Source organism: Engystomops pustulosus, chromosome 4 (genome assembly GCF_040894005.1).
Source record: "Engystomops pustulosus chromosome 4, aEngPut4.maternal, whole genome shotgun sequence".
NCBI classification, from domain to species: domain Eukaryota; kingdom Metazoa; phylum Chordata; class Amphibia; order Anura; family Leptodactylidae; genus Engystomops; species Engystomops pustulosus.
The window spans coordinates 191,047,079-191,067,972 of record NC_092414.1 but is presented as its reverse complement, the minus strand read 5'-3'; the positions used below and the strand labels follow the sequence as shown (position 1 = coordinate 191,067,972).

Below are 20,894 nucleotides of genomic sequence, written 5' to 3'. Positions count from 1 at the left end.
CACTATGAAGTGCAATTTGTTACGCAGAAAACAAACCCTCACACAGGGGTTAAAGGACCAAAGCCATTTTAATAAATCTCATGGGCAGTGGAGCTTTATGGGGTCTGTGGTATGGCCTGTATATATTGGGGGTCTGGTGTTTGCTCTGTTTTTTGGTCTTCAGTTTGGCCTGTGTATATTTTGGTTCTGGTTTGTGGTATATATGCGTTTAGTGGTCTATGGCACGGTTTATAGAAATATTTGGCGTCTGGTTTGTGGTATATACGTGTCTATGGAGTCTGTGGTTTGGTCTGTACATATTGGGGGTCTGGAATGTGTTCAGGGGTCTTCAGTGTGGTCTGTATGTATTAGGGGTCTGGTTTGTGGTATTTACATGTTTCTGCATAGTTTGTATATGTATTGGGGGTCTTGTTTGGGTTATAACCATGTTTTCTGGGTCTGATGCGTGGTCTCTATATATTTTGGAGGTATGTTGTGTGATCTGTGTGTGTGGGGGTCTTTGGTGGTCTATATATATATTGGGTGTCTGGTTTGTGGTATATACATGTGTGCGGGGTCTGTGATGCTGCCTGTATCTATATTGGGGGGTCCGTTGTGTACTCTGTGTGTGTTTAAAGGTCTTTGGTAGTCTGTATATAAATTGGGCGTCACGCGTGTTTTTAGGTCTTCGGCGTGGTCTGTTTGGGTTATGTTTTGGGGGGCAGATATGTGGTCCCTGTATATTTTGGTGGTCAGATATGTGGTCCCTGTATATTTTGGTGGTCAGATATGTGGTCTCTGTATATTTTGGGGGTCATATATGTATTCTCTGTATATTTTGGAGGTCAGATATTTGGTCTCTGTATATTTTGGGGGTCAGATATGTATTTTCTGTATATTTTGGGGGTCAGACATGTGGTCTCTGTATATTTTGGAGATCAGATATGTGGTCTCTGTATATTTTGGGGGCAGATATGTCCTCTCTTTATATTTTGGGGGTCAGATATGTGATCTCTGTATATTTCAGTGGGCAGATATGTGGTCTCTGTATATTTTGGAGATCAGATATGTGGTCTCTGTATATTTCGGGGGGCAGATATGTGATCTCTGTATATTTCGGGGGGGGGGGGGCAGATATGTGGTCTCTGTATATTTCAGGGAGCAGATATGTGGTCCCTGTATATTTTGGGGGTCAGATATGTTGCTCCTGTATATTTCAGGGGTCAGATATGTGGTCTCTGTATATTTTTGGTGGTCAAATATGTGGTCTCTGTATATTTTGGGGGGCAGATATGTGGTCCCTGTATATTTTTGGGGCAGATATGTAGTCTCTGTATATTTTGGAGATCAGATATGTCCTCTCTGTATATTTTGGGGGGCAGATATGTGGTCCCTGTATATTTCAGGGGGCAGATATGTAGTCTCTGTATATTTTGGGGGGCAGATATGTGGTCTCTGTATATTTTGGAGATCAGATATGTCCTCTCTGTATATTTTGGGGGGCAGATATGTGGTCCCTGTATATTTCAGGGGGCAGATATGTAGTCTCTGTATATTTTGGGGGGCAGATATGTGGTCTCTGTATATTTTGGAGATCAGATATGTCCTCTCTGTATATTTTGGGGGGCAGATATGTGGTCCCTGTATATTTCAGGGGGCAGATATGTAGTCTCTGTATATTTTGGGGGGCAGATATGTTGTCCCTGTATATTTTGGGGGGCAGATATGTTGTCCCTGTATATTTTGGGGGGCAGATATGTAGTCCCTGTATATTTTGGGGGGCAGATATGTGGTCTCTCTATATTTTGGTGGTATGGTGCGATCTGTATTCATGCTGGCCTCACATGTGCCATTTTTTTTTATCATAACTTGCACTTAATATAGATGAATCTTGAACAGTAGGCACATATATGTATATATATGTGTGTGTATATATATATATTTATATATATATATATATCCCTATAAATACAACATATTGATCCTTCCTCACAGTTATGAAACTACAACTCCCAGCATTCCCTTACAGCCATAGTCATATATACACATTACCAGGACATTGTTGTAATAACCTGCAGTCATCTTTATGTTCTCAGTATTTTACCACATAACACTCACTATCATCACTTCGGCGCCTAATTTAGCACATTTTCTCCTCATACATCCAATAACCATGTGCTGGGGCCATTCCTATCACTCAGGATACAAGGGGGGGAGGTGGAGGAGCATTTACTACTAAGCTCCGGGCGCTGAGGGGTTAAACCCTTGTGTCTGGTGATACAATGCCGAGCCCATCCCCCTCTCCTGCACGTTAGCAGCTCGATGTGATGGGCGCTCGTCTTCTCGGGCCTGGCGCGCTCCGGGGGCTGGGGAGGGAGGATGATGGGCGGTGCCGCGGCGGAGGGGAGGGCGTGGTCTGTGGCTGGAGGAGAAGAAGGAAGCTTGTGAATATTAATGAGCAGCATTGTGCAATTGGAGATGAAGCGGTGAGGCTGGAGAGGAGAGGAGGTGGGTGAGCAGGCGGCGGCATGGGGCGCACGGTGTGAGGCGCCCGGGCTCATTGTCACTGGATCTCTCTCTCTATATGTGGCTGGCACTTCCCACTGCCCCTCCCCCCCCTCCTCCTCCTCCCTGCACTGCACCTTCCCCACTACTTCCCTGTGCTGTGCATGCTCTGCACCTTCTCAGCACTCACCTCTTTCCTTTGTGCCAGGACTTACCCCCTTCTCCCTCTCTCAGCTCTTGCTTGGGTTATTTTGGGGCAGCTGCTCCCCAGCTCTGGAGCCTGACTAGTATGGGGAGGTGAAAGTGTCCCAGCCTGATCCAGCTTCCTAGGCGAGGTAAGTGGCATCGGTGTGTAAGTGGGGGCCAGTCTGATGGTGGGCATAGTGTGGTCTTCATGGATGGTTGGTGCCAGGCATGCGCTGGGCTTGTTTGACAAGTGACTTAAATATTTTTTTTGCCAATTTTGTGACTGTGCCATTCATCTTATCAATGCAATCCTTAGTATTTGTTGACCTACCTGGCAGTGTACGGTTGGGGCCATCACCCATAGCCCCCGGCATAAGGGTATGGTTAGGGGGTTGCAGTTGAACTAGCAGCTTATGGGGTACGTAGGAGCTGATGCCGGTGGTGGTTGATGAGTTGAAGGATATTTTGTTTGGTGTGTAGTAAGGTAAAGGACACGGTCCGGTCTTGTGGCTACTACCGAAAGGTAGGTTTAAGGGGGGGGGGTGTACTGCTCTCCGATTTAGTACGGGGCATGCTCATAAAAACCTAGGATGATCTGGCTGTCCTCTTCATCGCTGTAGAAGGTTGTTGAGCCTCCACCATACAGTCATGGTCAGCTGATGGATCATGGTGGTGTATGGTCAGCAGAAGGACATGGGTGGATCAGCTGATGACTAAGTTCTCTGATCATATAAGATTGGGGATGGAGGTAGAATATGTATCATAGTTGGGTCCTGACTGGTGATAAATAGATTTGGTGAATTGTCCAACCTGGATTATGGCGACGAGTAGAGCATGTGAATTGGCCATGATGTACACGGCATCTTCACCTATCCATATGATCTCACGTGCCTGATGAATGGTAAGCGTGCACCCTCCTGACATTTACCAGGTTGGCAAACTTTTCAAGATGCTTTTGGTTGATCCATAGGTGCCACCTACCACAATTACGGCCACAAAATCCTTTGCCGTGCCGGGTTATTCTATTTTGCACATTTTTCTGCTCTGGTTAGTGGAGGGGGGCCTTGAGTTGGGGCACCTCCTCTATGACGTCTATGAGTGAATGAGGGGGCAGTCTTCTCTAGACGCTGCCAAGTAGTGATGCTTTTACAATTCTTGGTCGTTAACGTGTCTTATAACCAGGGGATTTGGAAGCGACAATCTTGGGCACTGATGGATGTGCCTTTTCCTTTGACCCTAATGCTGCCTCATAGGATGGCACCATTTGGTTGCATTGACTTCCCAGTGTTGTGTGTGTGTATATGGTTTGGTAAAATTTGGGAGATGCAAGCCTTTCCCACACTTCTGGCTTCTATCTGACTCATGTTGGAGCATGCTCGGGCAATGTCACCAGTCTCTTGACACGTTCTGTTGTGGTCTCCTCTGGTAGACGCTTATCTCCTTGAAGGTGCATTAAAATACAACAGATGTTGGACGACTGTCCTGCTGGTCTCATGCATCTTTGATCACCCACCTGATGTAGGATGTGATGGGTATGACTGACGTTAACGTGGCTACTCACTTAAGCTGTACGTTGCGATTGTGACGGGACTGGTTGACCACCTATTGTTTATGGTGGCCTCCAGACACCATAGTGGGGCAGTAACGATTGGCAGGACTTTATCTGCCCAGATTCTACATGCTTTTGAGGAAATAAGCCACTGCTAGACTCTGCACTACCATTCACTACATGTACACTCAGCTGAGCCAAGTGTGCACGTGTCTGGGAGGGCAAGATAACTGAGCAAGCTTTAGACTTTTGTAGAATTCTGCCAAAATCTTTGGGTTCTGCCCTCAAATGAATAATGTTTATAACCGTCCACTTCTTCGGCATTTGGCAATTTGTCCATTGGGTTCCTATGTATGGCCCCCCTACACTTCTGTGTGAGCCCTATGACGACCGTTTACCTTGTAGCTTGTATGGGGCTGTATTACAGGTGTGTATGAGGAAGCCTTATAGGGTCATACGCCTTGCGTCATTGCTGGAATGCTGAAGATAAAGGTTGCATTGTAATCTGTATTCCTGACATATGTCACACTATGATTGCAGAATATAGAAACTAACCAAGTGCACAGGTTTATGGTGTTTTTGTGCTGTTTGAGGGTAAATGGAGCTGCCTTAGTGTGAACTTGGTCTTAAGTTGTTATATTCTAACCCTACATTCGTGTGTAGGTTCCATCGTTGGGTTTTGAGTGTGTCCCTCTCTGTAGTACATAAACATAGGAAAATTGTAGCTGGAGAGGATACTTCCCCCATGTAACTAGTCAAGCCAGTCGCTGCCGTTGTACGTCTTTGACCTTTGTAGTTCTTGCATTTCCTTGTTACGTTTTTTAAAGTAGCTAAGGGGCAGGTCATGACAGCCCGAGACAAAGGTGTTCGCTGGAGTCTGGCAACTCCTTCTGGCCTTAAGGTGCCTACATACATAAGATGTAGTCGCTGATTTTTAGCGAGTCCAGACTGACGCCTCTTGTGTATGTCTCTCCCCTGACATGGAGGAGTATTGTTCGATTTCTTGTAGATCAATAAAGTTGATTTTTGCAGCATATAAACCACCATCAGAGGTATCATAATCTGACGTTGTCTGATCAGAGAGTGCATGTGTATGGGATGGATCGGGAGGAATGACTGATGCGTATCTAAGTTGTTTTGACACCTAGAATAAGATCCCGGACAACCCCTTTAATTACAGATTGTGAAGCGCCTTTCTACCATGTATACTGAACCATCTTCAGTTACCTCATAAACCTTGCACTATCCCATCAGTCCATGTGCCAAACTAGCTGCCCGGGCCACATGAGGACACTGGTGACAGCCTGTTGGCATGACCTACTTTATAGGAGTGCAGCTCTGAAGCGCCAGCGTTAATTGCTATACACAGGCGGGGCACTTTTTGTTGTTTTAACTTTTACGTTTATTCTAATTATTGCTATATCTTCTTACCAGTTTGGAAACAGAGTTAACGAATATCTTGCGCCATTCCAGTCATACAATCTATTGCTCTCTGTTATCAGCTACTAAAGTTTAGAAGGGCCGTTTCTTAATTGTGGGTGCCCGTACATGGTGCGTCCTCTAATTGCTTGGCTGCACCCATACTTTCTGCGAGCAGGTGTGGCCCAGAATTTGGCACATGGGGCAGCATTGTGTATGGGCACACTAATAGCGCTGCCAACGATAAGAAGATTCAAGACGTTGGCTGCACCTTTCCCTGGGTAAATAAACAAAACACATTGTCATAAGCAATACAGCAGGGTTTGGGAGAAATAATCGTGGGGACAATTGTTCCTTCCCTATTCGCTTTGTGGATACGCCCAGTTGTCAATTTATTTATAACTTCTATGGAGGGATTACTGAAATGGCGAGATAGTGGGACTTTTTGGTATATGAAGCCTCTGTATAGGTGTCTTTGAACCGATCTGTGTGATACAGAAGGAACTGGACGTAGGACTATTGGGATATTGCGCCAATCTTGGGTCATTAGATACATAATCCATATTGTCGTTGTTCGGTCTCTCGACACACGTTTTGCCTTGTTCTGCTGTTTTGCATTCGGAAATTGGAGTCGGCGTCTTCTTTTTCTGTCAGGAGAACAACTGAGCATCGGGCCTGACCTGTCATCATGATTTTGCATTTTCCGGTTCTGTAATGTAGAATATTCACTGGTGTATTATCGCTGCTGCTTTTATGTTTTTTAATACACTCTCTAGAGCAGGGGAACAATGGCCATTATATATTGAAATCGGTATAAGTGGTAAAATGGCTACCACCGAGTAAAAGGGTCAGGGGAGATAAATTCATCTCCTCAGATAACTTCCATTTAGAGAGTCAAGAGGCCTCATAAACATCAGATTGTCATCTCAATCTATCAAATCAATGGATTCACCTAATGTATAATAGGGGACTTTCTGTATAGGATTTCCCGTTAGTTCAGGGCTGGAATATTCCCGGGATACACAAATGCATTATTGGTTCCCGTTTGGATCGTCTTTCATCCTCTATCATGATACATGTATAAAATGGACGCGTTGACGGTTGTAGTCAAGTCCTCTTTCACAAGGTTAGTACCAACTATATAAGCAATTCCCCTACCGACGGGTTGTCACAAATTGGTGGAGCACGTCCTGTCACGCCATTCCTTAGCGTAGTGTTGGAGATAGCTGAGCACAGTGTTTGGCAATTTCCAAATGACTATAAGATTGAATGGAGTTATACATTTAATTGGTGAGAGCAGGTCCTTAGGATTGACAGGGGGGGGGGGGTTCCTGTCCAGTCCAGTCCACATAATCTGCACCGATCAGCTTGTTATTTCTTATCCTGTCAATCAATAACTCAAATAGTTGGTATAAGTCCTTTAAACCTCACTATTGGGCATATTAAGGTTATACTGAGCCTTGAACTAGTAGTCATGGGGTAAGTGGGCCATCTATTGGATACGGAGGCCTACAGAAAAAATTGGCGGGATCTTTCGTCAAACACCAGGTATTATGGAGATGTCCCTTAGGTGAAAGTCGCTTCATGCATGCGCTACCCTGTGCCTTGCTGTACCAGTGCCGTTCCCCGGCTCTGCTGTGAGTCGGACCTAATATTGTATGAATCAGTTGAGGTAATGATAGACCTGTTACAGATTGCATTATTAGGCTGGAGCCTGACTTCTGTGGGATTGGTCGTACGTTGCATAGTGCTCGTAGTTTGACTGGTTTGGGTGTTGGTCGTTGGCTGTATTTCTTGAAAAGCCTTCCACCTTCTTGGGGTTATTAGAGACAACTCATCCCAGTGTACTCTCTGTTGTCCTCTACTACCTGGAAAGTGTAAGGATTATGTGTACTCCCCTGGCTCCGTAAATGAGTCTCTCGCTATGACCTTGATCAGTTGTCTGCTCTTGTACCCTCAAGCACAGCGGATCTGCTTGAAGAGCCTCTCCAGTTATGTACATGGGGACCTCTAATACATCTTCAAGTCCTTATTGTAATGTCTTATTGATCTCCAATTAGGCCAGAACTGAAGTTATCCCTGAAGCCGTGCCTTCTTTTATTGATCTCGATCATGATTTCCATTGGCTGATTACCGCAGAAAGCCTAGGAGCTCCTGGTTGAGTTGTACCTAGCTGCTTGTGTCTTTTCTCTTCATCTTTGGCGGATCTTCTGTAGTAGCTGATCGTGTATTAGAAGAGACTTTCATCATCTTGATGGAAATCAGTATTAGATTCTCATTATTCAATAGTGATTGGCCGAGAAGCTAGCATAAAGTTGGGCATAATATACCACCTTGGTCCTGGGTCCAGCTTGGGCACTAGGATGGCGTACCAGTTGAATGACCCAGCAACTTTATTAGGGATGGTCAATAATTGGCTGGCAAAGAATAAATATTATTGGACATCCCATCCCATCTCATCTCAAAGAAATTTGCTCCAGGTTAGGAGTCCAGTTGTCCTACTTTGTGAATAAGTTTTGTATGCCTACTCTGTCAGGATTGGCAATAGTCAGTCATTCATGGAGTAGAACCTCTGACTTGACTCCTCCTAAGCCCGAACAGATTATTATTTAAAAAAAAAAAATTTTTAATTTTTTTTTTATCCACCTGCTCAGCTTCTCCTGCTCTATAACATGCTACCTGCAGATACAACTACATTTTCAATGTGACATGGTTCCCTTTAAGTGTTTTGGGGAGTGGGAAGCTTGAGCGTTACCTAAAATTACTCCTCATGAAAGGACTTGTCCCTTCTGTATCACAAGACCTGAGATCGAGCAGTTAAACGATGGGAATATCATTAGCCGCATACACCTTGTCTACTTTGCCTTTTGGCTATTTGTGTAAAGCTGAACGTTGGTTACATTTTTTGTTTACCTGATGATAATTACTGCTCGTTTGCTGCCTGTTTCATTAGGACATGACCATGTGTATCCCTGGCGGATCATTTCTTCATGGTGGCAATTTCCAGAAGTCCAAGGACTTGCCTCTTGCGGTAGAACGGATTATGTTCTTGTTTAACGTAGCGTCTCTGCTTTTTGCCAGCTTACACGTTTGTAAATGTTTACCAGATGCCTCCTTGTATCTCTAAATATTTATCAGGAACCATTGGCATCCGTACAGGTTTACTTCTTTCCCCAAGGGGCTGGGCAGTGTTTGCGAATACCTTCTTTCCAAGACCCCCTAATGTTTGTCAATGATTACCCGATAGGTTTGCATTTACCTGTGCCCTGCAATGCCTGTACTTTTCCATGCTGGTTGTATCTTGTTTGTATCAGCAATAATTTTTTTTTTTTAGTTTTAGGAGCATTTTCCATTAAAAAATAAAGTTCCCCCACATAATACATAAAGAATTTTGGCAGATTTACTACATTTTGGAATAGAACTTTTTTCTATTACTATTTTTCTAACATTTTGCAAGAAGAAAAATATTTACCGTACTATAGCCGATAACTTGAAATATTTCAATATCGTTTGTGTTTGAGGATCCATCGCCACCTTCGTCAACTCCCCTAGGAATTCTCCTTCTCTAGGAATTCTTTCTCTAGACCCCTCCGTTCCCAGAGCAGTAGGTGTTGTTAATTTTGGCACCAGACATTCTGATTGGGCTCTCTTATCAGTTGTGTGGTCCTCAGCCCTTAGCATATTGAATCAACAAAAATGGCACAGCATAGGGGAATGGTAGAGGGGGGGGGGGCGGGAGCAAAAAGTTGTTCTTGGAACAATGCTTCTGATCCGCCACACAGATTTGAGCTAATTGTACCTATATTGTATGTAATACAATATATTTCTGACACTCTCGTGCCTTGGCGGACGTGTATGTTAAAAAAATTTTTTTTTTTATCTTCTTATAAAAATAGAGTTTTTGGAAGGTCCTTTTTATGCCACTGACGGACGTATCGGTCCAATGTTCCAAAACATTGCCTCTACCCTTAACTTCTTTCACATACACTGGACAGAAAGTTTGGATGGGCAGTCTTACTTGTTCAGGTCCAAAGTTGGGTCCTGTGTATTTAAAAGGGAACTTCCGTTTTTAGATGCGTTTTTTTAAACACATCCAAAACGCGAGTGGGAAGGGGTCGAAACCCATATGCGGTTTCACTGAAGCGCATGCGATTTGGAATGAGCCATACCTATTTTGCATGTCAGTAATGCAAAATGTGCCCCTTCCAAAACGCTTGTTTAAAAAAAAAAAAAAAAAAAAAAAAATTTTCCCTTGGTCCAGAGCACTTGGTGTACTGATGTATTGAAACTACTATAGTGCACCCCAGTTTTGGGGGGTTGTGTGTGTTTAATTGCCAGATAAAGCTGTAACATGGTGACTTGGAATGCATGGCCTAGTGTCCCAAGTCGCTCTGACACAATTTAATATTTTAATTATCACTAAAATGATTTAGGTGAGCAGACACGTTGGGCCATAGTTTGGTAGCATGACAACGTAGCTTTATAAAGCTCACATAAAAGGCACATAGTTCAGACCTTAAAAGGGAAACACGGCTGCTAGGAATAAAAATAACCTACCCGTAGAGCCCCTTTCTATATCACGGATAGGACGCCGTGAATTTTTGTTGTCTTCAGGGAAATAATGTGGGCGGTGATCGAGCTCCAATTAGCGATAGATTGTCAGATAGTTGGGGTCTTTTTCATGTGAAAGCCTCGGGCTTGGAAATGCCATCGCTGCTCTTTATTTACTTGCTCCCTATATGGGCAGACTGTTTTGTATTGTAGGAATGTTTTCCCATGTAGATTTTTTTTTTTATTTTTCTTTTCTTTATTCATCCTTTATTACATATCTTGACTCATTTTACTCCAAAGGGTAAAAACGTGTAAAACTATGCCTCGTCTTAATCAATTTCTCTTCCGTCCCTGCAATGCTGATACGTACATAGGTGGGAGTCAATAACTCTGTTTATATACGGTATTAAAAAAAAAATTGTAAAAAAAAAAAAAAAAATCTGCTTCCTTGTGCATTTTTTCCATTCCCAGAAGATGAGACTGTGATGCTGTGCAGCTGGCATGGCGTTCCTAATCCTTCTGGGAAAAACTGTGGACTCGGTTTGCTTCACCAGTAACCAATTAAACTGGTTCATGGCTCTGATCGGTACACATGGGGTTAAGGCAGGGATGGTGACGAGTCACAGGAGTGAATATCATGAACTTCCACATTTTATAACAAGAAAGCCTTGTGATCTCATCATTTGTAATAAAAGGGGATTCCAGTTTTGTTTTTTTGTTTTTTTTATGTCTTTTTGCGTCATCAATTGTACTCCTACACAGGATGGCTGGAGACTCTGCCGGGGATTGGTGCGTAAGGGGGGAGGGGGTCATCATATATGTTTTTCTCTTTTTATGTATTATAGGAAGTGGCACTATAGATTTTACGTTTATATTAGTACCTGGTATATGTCCATGTGCATTAAGTTCCAAATGCATCATCTTATAATTTATAGGGGAGAGGTGCCCAATATCGGTCTGATATTTGGAGTAGGAACTTTTTTTTTAAAACGATTAGAACGTTTTTGAAAAAATGAGTGTCATTAATTTTGACACCAGGTATTTTAATTGGGCTCTCTACTTTCAGGTGGGTGGTCCTCGGCATGAGCAGATATCCTGCCATGTGTACAGCGCAGTAAGGCTGTACATAAGGAATCCATGAGTTTTAAGGGGAACTATATCTAATGAATCCATAGGGGCCAATATAAAGTAAAGGACCCATGAGGTGGCTGTTTGGGGTGATAAACCAGGAAATATTTTGGGGAACTTGCGACTGTTCTAGTTTTCAGAATTTTTAATGCCACCATGTGAGTTCAGTACAAAGGGGACCACTAAGGCCCTGTCGCCCAGAGGCCTACTGATACCTGGATCTGACACTGCCTGTGTATTACCATTAAAATGGGTGATTTGGGACACCAAACCACACGCGGGTCATTGGATTAGTTGTCATTGGCCTTTGAACAGGTCCTTTGTCTGACGTCCTCCTACGAAATGATGACAACATTCAAGACTGCCCGAGTCACAAACTCTGACAGGAATAGGACCTGCTTTATCCATTTACAGCCTGGGCTGTCGGCTCACAAACAGGGCTGTATAAAACCGCAACCGTAAATATAATTTGTCCCCATGTATTTCTATGGGCGCATATTTACGGTTGCAGGTTTTACGGTCCTCGTTTGTGAGCTGGCAGTCCAGGCTGTAAATGGATAAAGCAGGTCTTATTCCTGTCAGAGTTTGTGACTCGGGCAGTCCATGTAGAAATACATGGGGACAAATTTATATGTCCTTGTGCAGAGGCCTTACACTTTATTCCCATAAACAGTGTATCTAAAACCCAAATATTGCACCCCCCCCAGGTAAATCTAAACCCCTGCGGTTGTTTTTCTACTAGGTGTTGGGTTGCGAAATCGCTAGGTTTGACGTTGTAGTACAACATAGTCGGATCGTGTTGCCGTGTAGCCTTAAACTACCACAGTGTTTATGTGTAGGTTGGTCATTCCTGAGGTGCCCACTTTTGTTGACAGCAGGTTTATGACCTGTTGTAAAGATCAAATCCGCAGGAAGCCAGAGAGCCCTTCCCCTCCCACCCCCACAGATCTACAAAAGGGGAGTTCCTGGTTACCCTGCTTCACTAGAGAGGTGCAAAAACATGTGTGGTCTTTTTTTTTTTTGTTTCATTTTTTTTTTTTTTTTTTTTTTACACCACATCCTAAAGAATCAAGATTTTTAAGTCCTCCCCCCCCAACACCTAGAATTCCTTACATTGTCATGAAATCCAAAGATGGACTCTGGGCTCGGGGTTGATAATAAACTGCTAAAAAGGGAATTTTGACAAAAAGGGACAAATTGGTGACTTTTATGTTGTTCCAGGCCTGACTAGTGAGTGTTTGCTGCCTCGGGTGCAGTTTTTGAGATTGGGCTGGGGGGTAGTTCAAAGGAAAAGGAAACCACATCTTCAGACTAGAGAAGATCTACCATCTGTGAGGTTAGGCTTCTCCTCGTATGTTACAGTATGAGGCCTGAAAGGTGCAAAAAAAAGTGAATGGAGTGGTTATTGTCATTATGTCATACATGAACGGATTGTGCAGTTTGACCCGGAGTCCCAACCAGTGTCCTGGCCTGAGTCGCTGAAATTTTTACACACTTCAAAAATTTATTCATAGGGCTTTGAATATGCGCAGGATCTTTTCATCTTAGTTGGAGCCAGTAGGACAAACTTTTTGCTTCCTTATCCTATATGGTTAGGTCTTCAGTTTCCAATCATCGGGGGTTCGACTCCCAATTATATTTTTGGCATTTTAGAGAGCTGCCCTCTTGTCATAGTAAGTTATTGTTGTGATTTGTGGCCCTATATAGCTCTATCCAGGCCGCAATAAGGAAAACTTATATGTGTAACACTGGTACTCTTTTTGGTCCACCACTTCTGGCACTTTCTATAGTCATTCAGAAGAAGTTTGCTTGGCACACCCCGTCTCAACTACTCAGTAGCCATAAGTCCAGAGCATGGGCTGTACTGCTGCACAGGTGGCGGGAGTACCAGAGGTAGGTCCAATGAGAAGCATCAGCACCATCTCTAGGTTATTGTTGTGGTTTTTTTGTTTTTTTTTTTTGTTTTTTTTTTTTTGTTTTTTTACGGACAGTGGTGACAATGGGGCTTGTGGGTGATAAAGACCCCAAATTGCCCTGACGTCATCTACCAATTTCAAGTGGAGATATGTGGGCAGCCTACAATATATTGTGTTAAACTCGATAACGTTTTTGTTGCCAGTAGGTGGAGCTTTAGCACAAATTTATATACAAATTTGAATCTCTGTTTCGGGACAACAAAATGCTGAATTTCTTATGTATGTCTTCTTTCTCTATTCCTGCTACATGATTGTTACCCTCCAGGCCCTTTTCTTTTTCCATGCAGGATCTTCATCATGATGGTACATGGGTACAGAGTGTAAATGGCCGCCCCCACACGGTGCACCCAGGGTGTCGCTGTACTCTGCTTTTCATACAGCAGACGGTTCCGCTGCTCTGGGCCACGAGCGATGGCTTCCTCCTGTGCCCATGTCACCATGCTATGATGGACTAGCTCCATCTAATTCCCTCTCCCTCCCGATATTCCATGTCTGCCCTGTGGCACTGGCTATGGAGATCATAGTCCTGCTCCTGTGTGACACAGATAGGGCTGAGACGGGGGAGGTGTGACAGTCCTGCTACCTCAGGCACAGGCTTTGCACAGCAGGTTGGACAGGGAGGGGGCAGGGAGAGAATTGGCAGAAGTCTTGCAGATTTAAATAATTGGGAGAATTCCAAGTATCTTGTGTGACAAAGCAAAAGAATTGTTCAAGGAGGGATAGATGGGGGGGGGGGGGGGGGGGAACAGAGAAGAGGCTGAGTCTGTAGTCAGGAGTAAGATGCACACTAGTGCTAGGTGGGTATAGGATGGGACTTGTGTAGGGACTTGATCTAACAGATGTGTTGGGTGGAGGAGGAGGTTACCTTTAAGTAAGGACAAGTATTGGTCACTTGTAAAGAATGTAAAATGACTCTCTGTTTCCATGTGAATCTGTCTGCGTCTTGTAGATTGCTGCTTGTGATCAGTTGTCTGCAGCCCATAGTCTGCTGATGGGTCCATTTAGAGTGGTTTTTGTCACTATGCCACTAGTAGTCCTCTAACTCCTACAATATTTGGTGTATTTCCATACCAGAACCAAGTTTGGACTAGGTGTGGAACTGTAAATAGAAGTCTATATTTGATATTTAGGCTAGTATTCAGCAGAACGTTGTGCAAGACGAATCATGGGACAACCCATTTGTAGGAGAACTCCAGAACGTCAAGATTAAATATTTGAACAGGCAATCTATAGTACAGGCAGTCCCCTGGGTTACATACAGGATAGGTTCTGTAGGTTTGTTAAAGTTGAATTTGTATGTAAATTGGAACTGTATATTTTATTATTGTAACCACAGCAAAAAATTTTCGGTCTCTGTGAAAATTTGCAAATGTTAGATTGTCATCAGGACCAGGATTAACAATAAAGCTTAATTAAAGACTTCTTTTAATAACGGTTATAGCTGTTTATTGTAGCCTATGGCTAAAGTTACAGTAAATTACCAATTACCAGAGGTCCGTTTGTAACTAGGGGTTGTCTGTAAGTCAGGTGTTCTTAAGTAGGGGACTGCCTGTATTTCTGTTGGAGAAATTTTAAATGCCAAAAAGTGCTGTGTTTGTGCAAAAGGATGATTATGGCAACAGGACTGAGTATGTGCGACCACCTGCACTAGAGATTAGGTGGACATCCAGTTATTAGATTAGAAACTGGAGCGTTGTATAAAATTACTATGTTCTTGATTTAAGTTAATATTTATTTTTGGGAAAACCACTGTGACGGTTTGACTGTGGGATATTGACATATTGAGTTGATTTAATACCAGCCTGTTAACGACTACTTCCATGCCAGCTGATGTTTGCCGTTCCTGGTTCTCATCCTGTCGATATTGTGAAGCCGAGGACACCGTTGTAGTCTTAGGGTTTGTCGATATAGGGCCCTGCCACGATGTATATAGCCCGGCAGTGGTAACTGGCTTCTGGCTATATTGTCACTGGTGTTTGAGTAGTTTGTGTACGTGAGCGTGTTACTTGGCACGGCTTGTCGGCTCCGGCGTGGCAGGATCTGATGAGAACAAATTAAAATAATATTGACATAACGATAATGTGTTAGATCTATCTGCACAATCAATGATAATCTGAGTACATGTGATCCCAAATCTCGGGACATAGTGGGCATGGATCTATAGAGCGGGCATTACACATATAGTCACAATGTTATAGCTTAAAGGGGATGATCCCTTATGTAAATAAAAAGTATTAATTGTCTAATTAGGTTCTACAACTTTCTCACGACTTCCTCATCTGGTTCATGACCTGACACTGACATGAGGCGCATTGGTGAAGGAGCTTGAAGAAAAAAAAAACGTTTTAAGGATTTCCTCTTATTACGTTCTCAGGAGTTGCTTGTTTTTGGGATTGTGCTAGTCTGAGGTGTCAGATTCCCCTGTTGTATTTCCCTTTTCATGGGTGACAAATCTATGTGGTAGGCTACTGAATGTGCTGTGAAATGTCAACCCGATAATGGATTGATGGAGGCATGACCATTGATCACGTGGGTTGCACCGGAATGCAGTTGCAGATACAACTATGTGCCCATTGTGAGAAACTTAGGACCAACGTACTTATACCGTATTTGCCTATATATTTTAATAATAATAATTCTTTATTTATATAGCGCCTACAGATTACGCAGCACTGCACAAGCATGACAAATTGGTCCTTGTCCCCATGAGTATGTTTTGGAGTGTGGGAGGAAACCGGAGGACCTCACGCAAACACTGAGAGAACATACAACTCTTTGCAGATGTTGACCTGAGACTAGAACCCAGGTCCCCAGCGCTGCAAGGAAGAAGTGCATGTAGAGGGAACAAATCTTTGGTGTAACATACATCGGTAATGATGGCTGAACCCCTTCTTCAGGCTCACCACAGTATTTGTGTGTTTTTTTTTTTTTTTTTTTGGTCCTGCACTTGTAATGTGCTAAATTTAACCCGTCTTAAACTCAATTTCCTGGTATTTAAAACAAAAAATTTTAAGTATAAGACCAGGAAATGGTGTAAAATAAATACCTATAATAATAACCAGAAGTTTAAAGGAAACAACTTTTTTTGGTAGTTCCGGAGATGGATAACCTATGTCTGGCTAATCGGGTTTTTTTAAATAATTTCTTAGAGAGCAGCCTATGGTGTTATAACGTTTAATGTGTGATTATGCAAATTACCTTTTAGAGGCTTCTCAGGGTGTGGGGTAGCCTCTGTGAACTTCAGGGACTAAGGCTATGCCACGCCCTGAGTAGCCCCCAGGAGCATATGCAATAGGCAGGGACCGGAGGACAGATTTCCTTTAAAGTATTCGGCATTCGTTGCTGCAGCCAATCACTGGCCTCAACACTGGCCTGGACACGTTACCACTGAGGTAAATGATTGGCTGCAGCAGCATGTACGTAGTAAGTATGACTTCCAGGAGGGACTGGACTTATGGTGCTGGACTGTGGGGACCTTCAGGGTTTTTTATTGTGTTTTCATTTTGTAATATATATATATATATATATATATTTTTTTTTTTTTATTTGCTCTTTATTGGGTTACATTTATAGGTTTAGTTTGTTGTTCATTATTTTCTACACTACTTTTGGAGCATCTTTGTCCACAGTCCTATGTAAATCTACAGACAAACGTAGTCGCGTCTTTATGTGCATATTCCTGCTACACAGAGATCTCGCCTGACACCCACACTAGAGCGAGTCATGACATCGCAGCGGGGTCATATGTCCATGAGTCACATGAACTTGTTGATGAGTGGTTGTGACAGTGCACAACCCGGGCTGTGTCACACTGCGCCCAGTGCAGGCCTCTATTGATTGTATTACAGCCGCAGCACAGATAGTCAGGGAAGTGAAAATGTCAAAGTAATTTGGTCCTCCTGCCGCCAACTTTTGGTTTCTCGACAAACTGGGCGATTTTCAGATATTCATCAAATTTTATCACGCTTTCCTAGGGCTCTGAACGGCAGAGTAAACTCTCACCCTTTTGGTTTTTATTTTTGTGCGACAAAAAGACAAAGTGGCTACTGGCGTTTGTGGGTTTACGAGAAAGACGCTAAAATCGATCCTAATTCTTCAGCAAGGTTCACACATTTTCAAACGTGATTCAAGCACAATGAAACACAGATGCATTTGTCGGAACGCAAGCGTTTATATCTAATGACTGCATGCGTTTTGCCTTGTTAAACGCCAAAACACGTGTTACTAGTTCCCAAGCGCGCGCGTCTAGGTCTCTTTTTCGGGCGATACTCCTCATTTGAGGAACGCGTAAAAGTGAACTTCAGATGTTAATGGAAGTGACCAGAACTAACGTATATGGCTATATATCTAAGGTCGCGGTCATACGTTCCGCTAGTGTTGCGTACATTAACGCTGTGCGCTTATATCAGGCTTGCAGAATGTGTGACCGCAACCTAAGAAACCGGGGCAACACCTTCACAGGTGACTTGCAGCTGCACCCTATTCGTATAAATTGCGGCAATGCCAGACGTAACCTGTCGACAGGTGGGGCAGTGTTCTGAAAGAAGGGAGCCATGTTTTTCTAACCTTGTCCTATACAACGCCAGTGTTTGCTCCACCTTCGTGTGTTCTGTATGGGGGAAGGTTATAATTATCTAACTATACAATACACGCTTTATTATTCTGGTGTTTATAGTCATGTCCTTGGATAGGTATTTGTGTGTTTATCTACACCGGGGCCTAAGATGCTTCTGGATACACGGATGGAGCGAGGTGGTAGCTTTGGGTTTATTATAGCGCGGTGGGGATGTGTACAGCGGATGTCTCTGGATGTGTGGGCTATGGTGCGGGGATGCTGCGGCACAGGAGAGAATGCGATGGGGATTGCAGCATTCTTTTTAAGAAGCATTTGGTTTATGTGTGAAGTGCAGGGAGGGGTTGGGAGGGATGGAGGGGCACTGTGCTTTAGGGAGGGGGGCTCATACATTTTTGTGTTTGGGTTGGACAGAGAGATCCTGGTGAGAGAGAACAAGACAGAACCCGATGTTCCAGGGACATGACGGGAGAGGAGGAGGAGGTGGAGGAAGGGAGGGAGCATCATGAGGATTTGTGTAGAGATGCCAGCCGTACATACTGCAATACAGCTATTAACCCTGTCCTGCCTGTGTGTTTATAGACGTCTGACTGTTCCCTGTATTATACTTCACATCTGTTCTTAGAATCCTTCATTTGCTCATAGGCCCAGAGGTTTCCTGGAAATGGAGACAATGGCTTAGAACAAACGATTCTAGAACTACTGCAATTTAGCGATTTTTCTTCTCGCAAGTGCATAAGTGTATGCGTCTAATGTGATCCATCTCATGGAACCAATTTGTTATTGATTATTTATAAGGACTCTAAAAAAAAAAACGCCTAGACACATCCCGTTAACGCCAGCTAAGCTGGGACTAATTGACCGAATTGACATGTTGCATATCAGGTAACTTTACAAGTCAATCATTTGTATGGAGGGCTTCAAAAGATTAAGACCCTACAATACACATTAGATAAAAATTTGGTTTGGCCCACCATCGCAGACTGGCCCCCCTGATTTTTCTTCTGAGGACCGTTATGGTGGGGTGATAAGGAGCAAGCAAGTCGGAATGTAAGGGCTTGATCCATATGTTTTTTTGAGATAAGCCTCTAACAGTGTCTCTCTATATATTAGACATGCATTTTCATCTGAGGCGAATATGTACGGGGGAGTCTGAGGAGATAGCTGCGGGCTCCAAATTTGTGTATGGAGGTTTTTCGTTGTCCACATCTGTAGTCATAGGAATTCTGATCCTGGTCCATTGGAGTCAAAATTATTGCTACTTACCAAGTAAATTTGTTATTTAAGGAATGTTAGTTATTGACAAATTAATCAAAGAAATCTGGTTGATAAATGACTAATATGGCCTCTTTACAAGCTTCCTCAGGTCACCCAACCTTTTTAGGACCCTAAAATCCATAATTTACGTCTATAGTAATAAACCATTCCTGCAACTAAAATTTATCTACGGTAATTTTTATCATGTCTACTATTAATTACTATCTACTATCATGTGTGATGTCACATGGCACAGTTTATATTTGCATGTAAGATTCATTAAGGTCCTCTGCTTAGGGATGAATGGCTGTGTACTGTCAGGCATCAAATATTTTAATATGTAATGGTTCCAATATTAGAAAAATAACTTGGTTACTTCACAGGAGTCATAGGGTGTGAATTTGGGCCTAGCTTTCTGTGGTAATACAAGACCGTGCACCCACATCCGCACCATGTTTCCCACAGACTTTTTACCTCATGACTTTGGTGTTGTCTCTATGTCTAGATAAATTTACCACGCCCCGGTCAATATTGACCATGGTGGATCTATAAACAAGTGGTTTCCCATTAAGTATCCCTGAGATGTTCTCTCTCAACCTCATGCTTTGCCACTGAACAGGTCTCTGAGGTAAAAGCGGTGGCAGACCTGAGAATAATTCCGCTGACCAAGTGGGTTATACCGCGTCTGAAAATATTATACAAATGTTCCAGTATTAAATAAATATTTGTCTGGCGGTGGGTGGATGTCTGTCTGCACTGATGCACGGCGCACGTCAAAAAAAGGGAACATCAGGGAAAAAGTAATCCATAATAGTGATTGATCTCTAAGAAGCAGAGCGCTTGTGTACACCAACACTAAGGAAGATGGAGGAGAAGTAGAGCATGTCCACTTTCCTCATGATGGTCTATCTTTATTAATGTCCTTGTCCTGATGGTCAATCGTGGTTTGTTTTTGTTTTTTTGGTTTTTTTTTTAACCTTCCCTTCATGGTTTTAAGGGGGTCATTCAGGTAGAATATAAGTTGACTGCTGTTTGGCTAAATTTGGGTAAGTGAACGTTTGCTGGAAAATGCAATCAGCCAGGTTAAAAAATATAGCATAAATGGCCAGGTTAGGTTGATCATTTTCTGTTTTTCACTAGTCAAGGATATTAGGATATATTATATATATTTTTAATCCCCCCTTAGTCAGCCTTCATCTCTGGTGGTTACTGGTGGGGTTATTCATAGGAATGGTTCCCTTGAACATTGATTAGCCATGTTGTGGTCGATCATTTGTCTTGTATGAATGACTTTACTGTGGAACTGAATAGACTATTGTTTCCTGTTATCAGCCACTTCAGGTTGGTCAGAGGGAAACCGAGTTCAAGACTGGCAGGAATTCCAGAAAAATGTCTGCCTTCGTCATCACTAAATCGCATATCTTCTGCATTTTAAGTTTCATTTCCATACTTGCCAATATATATCCTTATTGGAGTCTTGGGAGTATAGGGCAGTTTAAGTTTTGGTGGTATAAGCCTTTCACCACCATCTTTTTATTTACCGTATGTTGGATTTATTATGGAGGGGCACTATACTCCCTCAGGCCTCTCGCTCGTACGTATGCAGCACACAGTAAACTGGGGGCGTTTCTTTCCTGAAGAAGGCTTCTGCCATGTCCAGGAGATGTGTATTATCATGTCCAGGAGGTCCTTGGTGTTTCGGCAGAAGTGTCGAACATTATAGCAACTCTTTAGCACTAGTCGAATGTGTACCTCAGTGGTCACAAGCTGT

General features: G+C 43.0%; 1 protein-coding gene across 3 annotated transcripts in view; it reads left to right on the top strand.

Annotated features, from left to right (window-relative positions):
- Window positions 1-2,377: 2,377 nt before the first annotated feature.
- The window catches only part of ZMIZ2 (zinc finger MIZ-type containing 2), a 32,203-nt gene continuing 13,686 nt past the window's right edge, over window positions 2,378-20,894 (top strand). The window contains exons 1-2 of one of the 3 annotated variants that reach the window (XM_072149043.1): window positions 2,463-2,487; window positions 2,719-2,819. The gene's annotated coding sequence lies outside the window, so the exon portion shown is untranslated. The other 2 variants (XM_072149044.1, XM_072149042.1) reach the window with 2 other exon arrangements.